The sequence below is a fragment of the Nyctibius grandis genome, chromosome 3, assembly GCF_013368605.1.
Source record: "Nyctibius grandis isolate bNycGra1 chromosome 3, bNycGra1.pri, whole genome shotgun sequence".
Taxonomy (NCBI): Eukaryota; Metazoa; Chordata; class Aves; order Nyctibiiformes; family Nyctibiidae; genus Nyctibius; species Nyctibius grandis.
This window is the reverse complement of record NC_090660.1, coordinates 65,757,647-65,767,697: the sequence shown is the minus strand read 5'-3', so window position 1 is coordinate 65,767,697 and position 10,051 is coordinate 65,757,647. Positions and strand designations below refer to the sequence as shown.

General features: G+C 39.4%; 2 non-coding genes across 2 annotated transcripts; one reads left to right on the top strand and one right to left on the bottom strand.

The window, feature by feature from the left end:
• The first annotated feature begins 3,616 nt into the window (after positions 1-3,616).
• TRNAA-AGC (transfer RNA alanine (anticodon AGC)) lies at positions 3,617-3,689 on the top strand. Its single transcript has one exon. It is a non-coding gene; the product is annotated as a tRNA-Ala (tRNA).
• Positions 3,690-4,584: 895 nt separating this feature from the next.
• Positions 4,585-4,657, bottom strand: TRNAA-AGC (transfer RNA alanine (anticodon AGC)). Its single transcript has one exon. It is a non-coding gene; the product is annotated as a tRNA-Ala (tRNA).
• Between the last annotated feature and the right edge of the window lie 5,394 nt (positions 4,658-10,051).

Genomic DNA, 10,051 nt, shown 5'->3' with positions numbered 1-10,051 from the left:
CAAAAGCACGCTTATTATATACATTATAGAAAAATGAATATTCATACAATTCCGAGTAAAGCCCACCTATTCCAAGAAACCTTATGGATATGCTAATATATTATGTAATTGTCTTTGCGCATGCTTACTAAATTGGGGAAGGGGTCTTGGGTGGGTTCTGGTGGTCTCTACTGGTCGTAATCCCCCCATAGCGATGCTATCTGCTGTATAACCCCGCTTCTGCGCAAACGTAGTTGAGGCTTTTTTTTTTGATGCATGCAGGTGGCTCCGAGGAGAAGATCCTGTTCTGATTCTTACAGGATTTATTTCTACTCCTGGTGCCAGAGCTATGAATCAAGTCATTTAAGACACTACAAAGATGTTGATCACAGTCTTGCTTATCTCTGGCCCTTCTTTGTAATTAGTGAGGAATTTAACAAAGACCTTGGATTCTCTAAGACTAAGTGCAAGCAAGAATCAGTGGTGACTATAACTCTAAGTGTTATCAGTCCCAGAAGCAGACCCTGTCTTCAAAACATGCTGTTAGCTTCAGAACGTACTGTTATTTTAGCTGAAAGGAAAATTGCTGAAAGAGAAGTTTATTCTGTCTAAAGGTTACACAGAGTAGCCCCTTTTAGGGCCTATTTTGAGGCTTATTTTTACTAAACCGTCTGCTATCACCCCTCCCTATTGTTTTAACACACAAGGCTCTCAGGCATCTCTGAAACATAAGCTTGCTACCATACACAAAGTGATGCACTCCATGAGAGCGGGGACTCTGGCTCTCTGCAGGGTGAGAAGAGTTTACAAACTCTGCCTGCTTTGACATGATAGCGTGTACCCGTGCTCTTCTCCATACGCTCCATGTACTCTTGCACATACACCCAAATTATATAGCCCGTGATCTACCACGTGGTGATGTTCTGACTGTCACTTAGACATAGAATCATAGAATCATAGAATGGTTTGGGTTGGAAGGGACCTTAAAGATCACCTAGTTAGAATCCCCTGCCATGGGCAGGGACACCTTCCACTAGACCAGGTTGCTCAAAGCCTCATCCAGCCTGGCCTTAAACACTGCCAAGGAGGGGGCATCCACAGCTTCTCTTGGAAACCTGTTGCAGTGTCTCACCACCTCACAGGAAATAATTTCTTCCTAAGATCTAATCTAAATCTACCCTCTTTCAGTTTAAAACCATTCCCCCTCATCCTATCACCACATGCCCTTGTAATAAGTCCCTCTCCCACTTTCCTATAGGCCCCCTTCAGGTACTGGAAGGCTGCTAGAAGGTCTTCCCCGAGCCTTCTCTTCTCCAGGCTGAAGAACCCCAGCTCTCTCAGCCTGTCTTCATAGGAGAGGTGCTTCAGCCCTCTGATCATCTTTGTGGCCCTCCTCTGGACTCACTCCAACAGCTCCATGTCCTTCTTATGTTGGGGGGACCCCAGAGCTGAACGCAGTACTCCAGGTGGGGTCTCACGAGAGCGGAGTAAAGGGTCAGAATCACCTCCCTTGGACCTGCTGGCCACACTGCTTTTGATGCAGCCCAGGATACAGTTGGCCTTCTGTGCTGCAAGCACACATTGCCGGCTCATGTTGAGCTTCTTATCAATCGTCACCCCCAAGTCCTTCTCCTCAGGGCTGCTCTCAATCCATTCTCCACCCAGCCTGTATTTGTGCTTGGGATTGCCCGGACCCACATCTTCATTTACAGAGTAGACTGTTCTTGTGCTGTGTTGGCACTACACCAGACGATGACGCCCTGCTAAGCTAGGCCGCATTTCCCACTCCAGAGGGGTATGGCCGCAGAACGGGAGGTGTTACTCATCCATCAAGTCTAAGTCAGGTTAAGGGGAAATCAAACCAGAGTGTGAGCAGAGGTAAGATTGCCACCTGACTGGTTTCTAACTTGTGATAGATGGCTTGGAGCTACTGTACATACCCACTCAGTTCTTCCTGGGACTGGATTCTTTGGCAGGTGGCGACACAAAGTAGGAATAACTGAAAGTAGCCCACTGTCTTCACTCTGTGTGGCAGCATTCACTCGATGCTCGACAAGCTTCAGTGTTGATTTGCTATAGATTTACTGACGGTGCCAGTCACAAGAAAAAAGGAAGGGGAAGAACGAATAATGATTTTCAGAAAAAAACATAGTCGTCAGGTCTCTAAGAGCATGAATGATGCAAGGGAGAGTAATAATCAGAAATAAAGCTGCTGTGGATTTAGGGCAATCTGTAAGTTTAAGCTATGTTAAATGACCTTTTTTTTTTTTTGAATACTAAAGCTAGTCCTGCCAGAGATAAAATAAAGACTTTTTTTAGAGGGAGTGAATTATTGTGTATAGTTTTTTAATGTTTGTAGAATGTTTTAAAGATTAACAACTGCATGAAATTGCTGTATTTGTAATACTTGTGAAGTAAGGTGAGATCTTTGCCATATAAACAATTAATTTTTCTATGGCAGCTACTAGAACATGCACAGAAGATTCAGCACGCTTTCTGTATTGAGAACAGTAGGTGGAAAACATTATAGCTTTCTTTACCAAAACAGAAAAAACTCCTTGTTCTTTCTGAAAGTTAATTAAAACAATTTATCAACTACTGGTAACACAAAGCTTAAGGAGACCCTTGGAAGTCATTGTTAGCTGCGCATAACAGTCAAATCAGACTTAAATGAAAAAAAATCAATCCAGAAGTGAAGTCTTCAGATAGTTGTGAGGAAAGCTACAAAAGCTGCAACCATATTCCTTACTTGGGGAAACTTCCTTATCACAAGCACTTTATTTGTAGTAGAAACTGTGATACAAAATTCAACCGAAGTAAGCCATGATTTTTTTTTCATTTTGATTATGTATTGTTGATTTTTATATGTGTGTGTGAGTGTGCGTGTCTATCTGGTGATATAGTCATACCTTAAAAATTCCTGAGAGATGTAAATAAATAATGGGAAACTATTACTTTGTTTCCCAGTGATCCATTTGCCTGGGTGCTTTTTTTGCCCTTTTTATAACTTGGGCTCAGGCTCCGTTGCCACAAGAGAAAGAAATGGAAGAATTCCACCTATTCAGTCACATCTATAATATTGTAAAATGTGGAAATGGGTAAAGTTATTTAGCTGATTCTCTTCCACCTAGGGATTACAAATAGGAAAGATCTGTTTTAGAAAAATACAACCTTTAAATAGATCCAGATTTCTTTAAACAGTCATAATTGTTTGGTGTGAACATAAATCTGAAGTTGCTTGGAAACACAGACCTTCTGTTATCCATATGCAGCTCAGCTGAATAAAACACGTGCTGTTACATCAAAGAGTCCAGATTTCATATTAGGCAAAATTCCCACTAAGGCTGTCAAAAGCAGTGTGCTATGCGAGACATAATTGATTCTGCATTTCACTGCAAAGTTGTGTTCTGTTATAGCCTACCAGTAACTTCGGTAGGGGATTAGAACTCGAGCGGTGGGCTCTGACTGCCCAGCTACCGGGGTGATATTTGGGTAGAAAATCGATGTGATTTTGGGGAGAAAGTTTAGTTTGTACTTGAGACAGCAGATCAAATTTCAGTGTAGTTTGTAGGAAGTTATTCTGTCAGTGAGAGAAGCGAGAGTAGGAAGGGAAGTAAACAAAACCCTGTAAGCAGAAGGGGAATTAGCTCAAACGGTAGAGCGCTCGCTTAGCATGCGAGAGGTAGCGGGATCGATGCCCGCATTCTCCATTTGCAATTACAGCATTTTACCGCTACTTCGAACAAGACTTCATGTCTTCAGTTATCAGTTGTATTTTTTTCGCCGTTTTGGAAAAGAGAGGCTTGTAAACTTCTATTTTGTCTAAAATTAGCGTACCTGCCTGCACAAGAAAGAAATAAATTGATGTTAATGGATTTTAAAGAATGAAACAAGAGCGCACTGACAGGTACCGCTGTTTATTCTGATTTTTAGACGTGATACAATTTTCTTTCCCTGTTTACACTACCTTATCTTGTGGGGCTATTGTAAATTTAGATGCATTTTTCTGTAGCAGTTTTGTAAGGATTAAGAAGCACGTGCACAATATGAATTATTTAAGTTGTTAATGTTGATCAAAGACTAGCATTTTTTTTAAGTGCAAATTATTTTCTTGTAATGGGTTGAGGAGGAAATTGAGTGAAATTGTGCGAGATCGAATGTCACTAGAAACTCTTAGGAACAAGTGTGTCATGCCCATTTTAGCTCCAATAGGTGCAAGGTAGGTGGAGAGAGAGTAATTCTATGGTGAGCTAATGATTATATAGACAACTACATACTTTTATATCTTCTTATAGACAATTTCACTAACTTTTCATATAATTAAAAACTTAGAGGAAAAATGCTCACATTGAAGTTTAATGCACTTGTAAGGGACTGAATTTATTTTTTTTCATGTATTGCAGATTAACGACATTAGTGTTAGATGCTTTTGTGAATAAACCGTTTTTCAGGGAGCCAACGCTCGTGGTCTGCTAATTGAGGTTTCTTTCCTGTATATATATATTTCTAGTATATATTACTAGTTATACGTTTTCTTTCACAAACCTGAACGATCCATGGAATGAAATTCTTTTGCTCCCACAAATATTTCGTGTCTCAAAACACTGGAGAATGCGGGCATCGATCCCGCTACCTCTCGCATGCTAAGCGAGCGCTCTACCATTTGAGCTAATTCCCCGCAGTTGGAAGAATACCGGGTGCTTTCACTTCTGCTGAATCACAGCTTGGCGGCTTGAGCGCTACTTACTTTGTTGAGTCAATCTGCTGATTTGATAACACTGAATCATCGCTGTATTTATGTGGAAAGCCAGTTAGCTTGAAAGTTGCAATACTCACTTGACAAATGAGAGGCATACTGATGCATTTTCTGCTATGTTACTTTCCTGAACAAAGCCTCCTCTAGTGTTTATTCAGGAAGGAGAGAGAACTATTTTTTTTCCTCTGTTACCATGCAGATACCGAAAGACTTGTAAATCTAGAAAGCATACTGTTAGAAGTCACTGAAGGGCAATGAGATTTTTCTTCTCCATGTTTTTCAAGTCTTTTTATTTTCTTTTCTAACTTTATGGTTTAAAAGTTCATGTTTACCATAGTTTGTGGAGAGAAGGTTTTCATTTATATCTTCCTAAATTATATTCTAGGTATTTCTACCTTTTTGTATTGACTTTGATGATTCAGTTAAAATAATAGTATTTCATTCTAAATCTATGGGGTTACTAAAAACATTTCAGAAATATAAAAATTCAAGGGTAGTCATACTAACTGACTTTGCAGTAAGCAGCACATTGGCAAAGCTCTATGCCCAGGTTATTAAATCATGGAATGCTTTCTGGATGTAAAGAACGAAAATGTAGTTTACAGTGAGAGTGGTTACACTGATGTACCATTAAACAACAAAGGCAATGAAAATTATATAATAAAGATTTCTCACTTTCTGTTTAAATGCAGAAAAGTAAGTTCTGCTAGTAAAGTAAAACGTGCAGTAATCCAACAACACACGCCCTTGCGGTTTTCTCTAATGGATTTAACTTACTGGATGACAGCATCCAGTCAAAAGAAAATAAATTACAAAATTAAGCATCAGCTAGTTACAACTTGTCTAAAGTAAGGTAGTACTTCCAATCTATCACAATCCAGACTCAGGCCAAGATGTGGAACTAAAACCACAGTATCACTGCAAACATTCTCCTAGAATTTAAATATTCTCCTGCCTTACCTCAATCTCTGCACAACAATAAATAAAAATTTGTTCTTACATTTCTTGCAGTATATTGTAACTGACTTTATCTACCTCACTGGAGTAAACTTGAGGGGGAAAACAAATATGTAAAAGTGGTTTCAGTCCTTCTCACAGGCTGAGTGATGGCTCACTGCACATCTGCAGCTGGGATCTTTCCCATGTCATATTTCACAAGGTTCAGCTCTATGTACAGTTTTCTTTATCTACCCTGTGCAGTCTGAGTCAGTATGAAAAAGGCAGATTACCTCTCCCTATTTTTCACCCCCAAATTCACTCTGCTGCCACTGAAAAGGCCTAAAGCTTGGACAGTTCAGCTCATCATAGAAAAACAGTTTATTTGATGCCAAAGTCAGATAAGGGTGAGGAAAAACCTCTGCAGTAGTACTATTTTCAGTGATTAAAATGCATATTTCATAGAATTGAGAGCCCATTGTTTTGTGATCTTTAATTTGCTGTGATTGCTAAGTTTTGATGTAAGATGGTGAGTAAAACTTTCTAATTTCTCCACTTGGTTGGGAGAACTTCCTTACCTACATGGCTGAAAATAACCTGACCTTCTTAATTCCATTTTTTCATTTCTCTAGGGCATTTCAGCTGTAAAGGCTTTGTGTCCACATACTTTCATTTAACACAGATCACTTTGATGCACCTCTTTCTTTGGCAACACTAATGTAAAATGATATAAGCTAATTTAATCAGGTTCGACTTTAGCTTTCTAAGATGGTCTTCTTAGGGGACGGCAGGACATCTGTATTATTGTATACATCTTGTATTATATATACATCTTGTATTATCTTCAAGCTGCTCCACTGCGTTGTCTGTGGTGTGACTTCCCTCAACATAGAAGAAGCAGCTGCCCTCTTCAAAGGAGGATAAATCTAGTGCCACTTGAATGGCACTGAAAGGCTGCAGGTCATGAGTTTGTTGTGCAACTTAGCATGAAGGGCCTTATCACGTCACTCGGAGAGGTTGTCACCTTGGATAAAAATTAGACAAGCTAAAGGTCAAATGTAAGTGTTCTGAACAGCTGCCCTGAGGTTCCTACCCATGATAAAGGGGCTGAGTTGCTAAAGGGAAGGCAGTTTGCTTTTGTGGTTATTAAAATCTATGGTCACGGAATAGATTACAGTGTTATGGGGGGGATTAGTTCAAATGGTAGAGTACTTGCTTAGCATGTGAGAGGTAGTGGGATCAATGCCTGCATTCTCCACTGTCATGTTTTGTTTGTGATGGGAGAAAAAACAGTTAACTACAAAAGATTTGTTCATGTATTGAACCGGAATTTTGAAGCAAAATAAGCTCTTATTTTTTAGATGTATGTGGATTATTTCTTAAATGCTGCCATATGTTTGACTAGAATAAATTAAAATAATTAACCCATATTTAAAAAAAACAAAACAAAACAAAACAGATTTTGTTTTGGAAAAACCGCAATGCCAGAATGTACTTCCTCTAATGAATTGCAAGTAATAAACTTTTTTTTTTTTTTATACACCTGGAAACCATGTCTTTTCTGGTTTGTCTTGTTTCTTACCACTTCATTGGGAAATGCTAAATGAAATATTACGGATCTATTATTTGACACCTGTTTTGGAATTGAAGTCGAATGTGTTATCATTTGTGAATAGAGAGACTAGAGCAAGAGAGAAAACTGCATTATATGTTTGGAACTGCAATTTTAAATACACCCCAAATATCACAGTTTTGTGATCAGTGTTATTTATAACAGGAGGGGGAATTAGCTCAAATGGTAGAGCGCTCGCTTAGCATGTGAGAGGTAGCGGGATCGATGCCCGCATTCTCCAGTGTTTTGTTAAACTGGAATTGTTATACCTAGCAGTAAAGAATTTCTTCCTAATATCTAATCTAAATCTACCCTCTTTCAGTTTAAAACTGTTCCCCCTCATCCTGTCACTACTTGCCCTTGTAAAAAGACCCTCTCCCACTCTCCTGTAGGCCCCCTTCAGGTACTGGAAGGCTGCTAGAAGGTCTCCCCAGAGCCTTCTCTTCTCCAGGCTGAACAGTCCCAACTCTCTCAGCCTGTCTTCATAGCAGAGGTGCTCCAGCCCTCTGATCATCTTCGTGGCCCTCCTCTGGACTCATTCCAACAGCTCCATGTCCTTCTTATTCTTCTGATCCTTCTCCAGGTGTTCTGTGTTTCTTTATGGTGCTCTTCCCCTTGAGCCTTCTAGAAGCAGCTGCACAGCAAATGCAGCTTTTTAGATCTTAGTGACCAGTGCTGCTAAACCTGTTATGTCCTGAGTGTTAACTAAGCACCTTACAGTGTGCAAAAAGGTCTACTTATTTCCTCACATCCTCTGTCTGTTTATGGCTGAGGAAGAAAATGCGTGTGGAATTAGCAAAAGACTCCCATTGTTATTCCACTTCTTGGTGTGTCTCCTTATACTTTAGGAGGCTGAAAACTTAACCTTCCCCTTGAACTCTTGGGCATACCTAAAAAAGTGTGTACCAGTTTTAGTGACTACTTTCAATATGATTCGTAGACAGAAGATGCCTAGAATGGTCACACTAAATGCCATCATTCTGACAACAGTCTGGGACATGCTTATAGCTACTGTATACACACTTCTTTTCAGCAGGGTTGTTCTCAGTGTGCACTGTGTTGGCACCGGGTTCTTGTCTCACCAACATCCTTTAGTAAACCTGCCTTATAAAAAATGATTCCTGATCATTATCTTCGATGTGTGATTTCTTATCTCATCAACTGTTGTGAGAAGCACACCAAAGGTAACTTACGTGTCTGTCTCTTGGAGAGTATTTAATGATGAGTCTTTTCAGAGAAATACCTTTTGTTCTTTTAGGATGACCACTAAGTATTCCAAGACCTCTTCAAATAAGCAAATAGATTGATTTTTTTCCCCTCTTACTCTTCATGAAGTGAAGGCAGAGTACAGAGTTTGGAATATTTCTCAGTAACATCCATCTTCAAGTTTTGCCAAAAGGGTTATGCAAGGATTCTAACCGGCTTGTTGCGTTTAGATAAAATAGACCATATAAAGCAGCTGTGCTGCTTTGTACAGCTGAGGAAGGTCTACATAGCATTGCATTTTTCTACTAAAAAATCACCAGTACCAGACACTGGGGAGTATTATTGTTTATCCCAGGGGAAACAGCTTACCTGTGGGGGTCATTCTCACGTTTGCAGTTAAAAACAGTGTTAAGCCTGCTTTAGCTTCCTGATCAGCCTGGGCTGCTCTTTCCAACTATTGAGAGGACACTGAGAACAATAAGGAAGTATTTAGATAGATTTCTACAGCTAGCCCCTGTATTGCTGAGTGGCTGGATCAGGCCCATACTGATGTTTACTTTGTATTCATTTGTTTATATTGATTTTAGTTTGGTTGGAATATCTATTCCTATATCTACATATATCATGTAGATTCCGTGAGACTCTTCCAGTAAGAGTCACAGAGACAATTGTTTTTTAAAAGTGACAGGAACTGTGTGATTCTGGTATGTAGGTGTTTATATAGTGATGGAACGTGAGTGGAACTGTCAACCAGCAGACGTTGCCAAGACTGTTTAGAAAGATACTGTAAGGAGATGCCCAATTAATGAAAAAAAAAAAAAAAATCAGCCTATGTAATGTTGTTAGAGCTCCGCCGTCACCGAGTACAAGTTTAAGAGCTTCATGGCTCTTCTTTGCATGCTGAAAGATGGGCTAAGAACTAGCTCGATGACGGAGGTGCCTCCCTTTCTTCATCTTCCCACACACATGTACATGTACTAAAAAGGAAAGGTAACAATGGGACTAAACTGAGCTTAATTACAAGTACTAACAGCATAGGGTAAACAACAGCAATAAATTAGGCTATAGAGTTTGAGACTATTGCATAGAGTAAGGAAAATATTCTCAGTTTAAGTAAATTAATTTCACCTGCCTTTTGCTTTATGTACATTTCAAATTAGCATATGGATAGTTAAGATCAGATTTTTTTTAACCAAAAGACTGTTAACAAGCATTTCCATCCTATTCACCTAATTACAGAGTGGCACTTGCAGTCCGTCCTGATTTAAAAAACAAAAAACCAAATCATCTCTATCAACTACTCCATACAGGCTTTAAGAGCCACCTAGTGGGATTATTCTGCAACTAACCCTGTAAACACTAAATGGAGTAATTCCTAATAAGCATTTTACTTTAAAAAATAAAAAACAACCAAAGAACTAGAAGATGGTGAATTAAGAGTCATCTTAAATCAAAAGGGAGCTGAAACCTGTTTTACACCCGAAACTTTCTTCCATTTCCTAGAACACTTGATTTTGTGGCTACACAATTCAATATGCATTCAGAATTTGCAAGTGGATGAA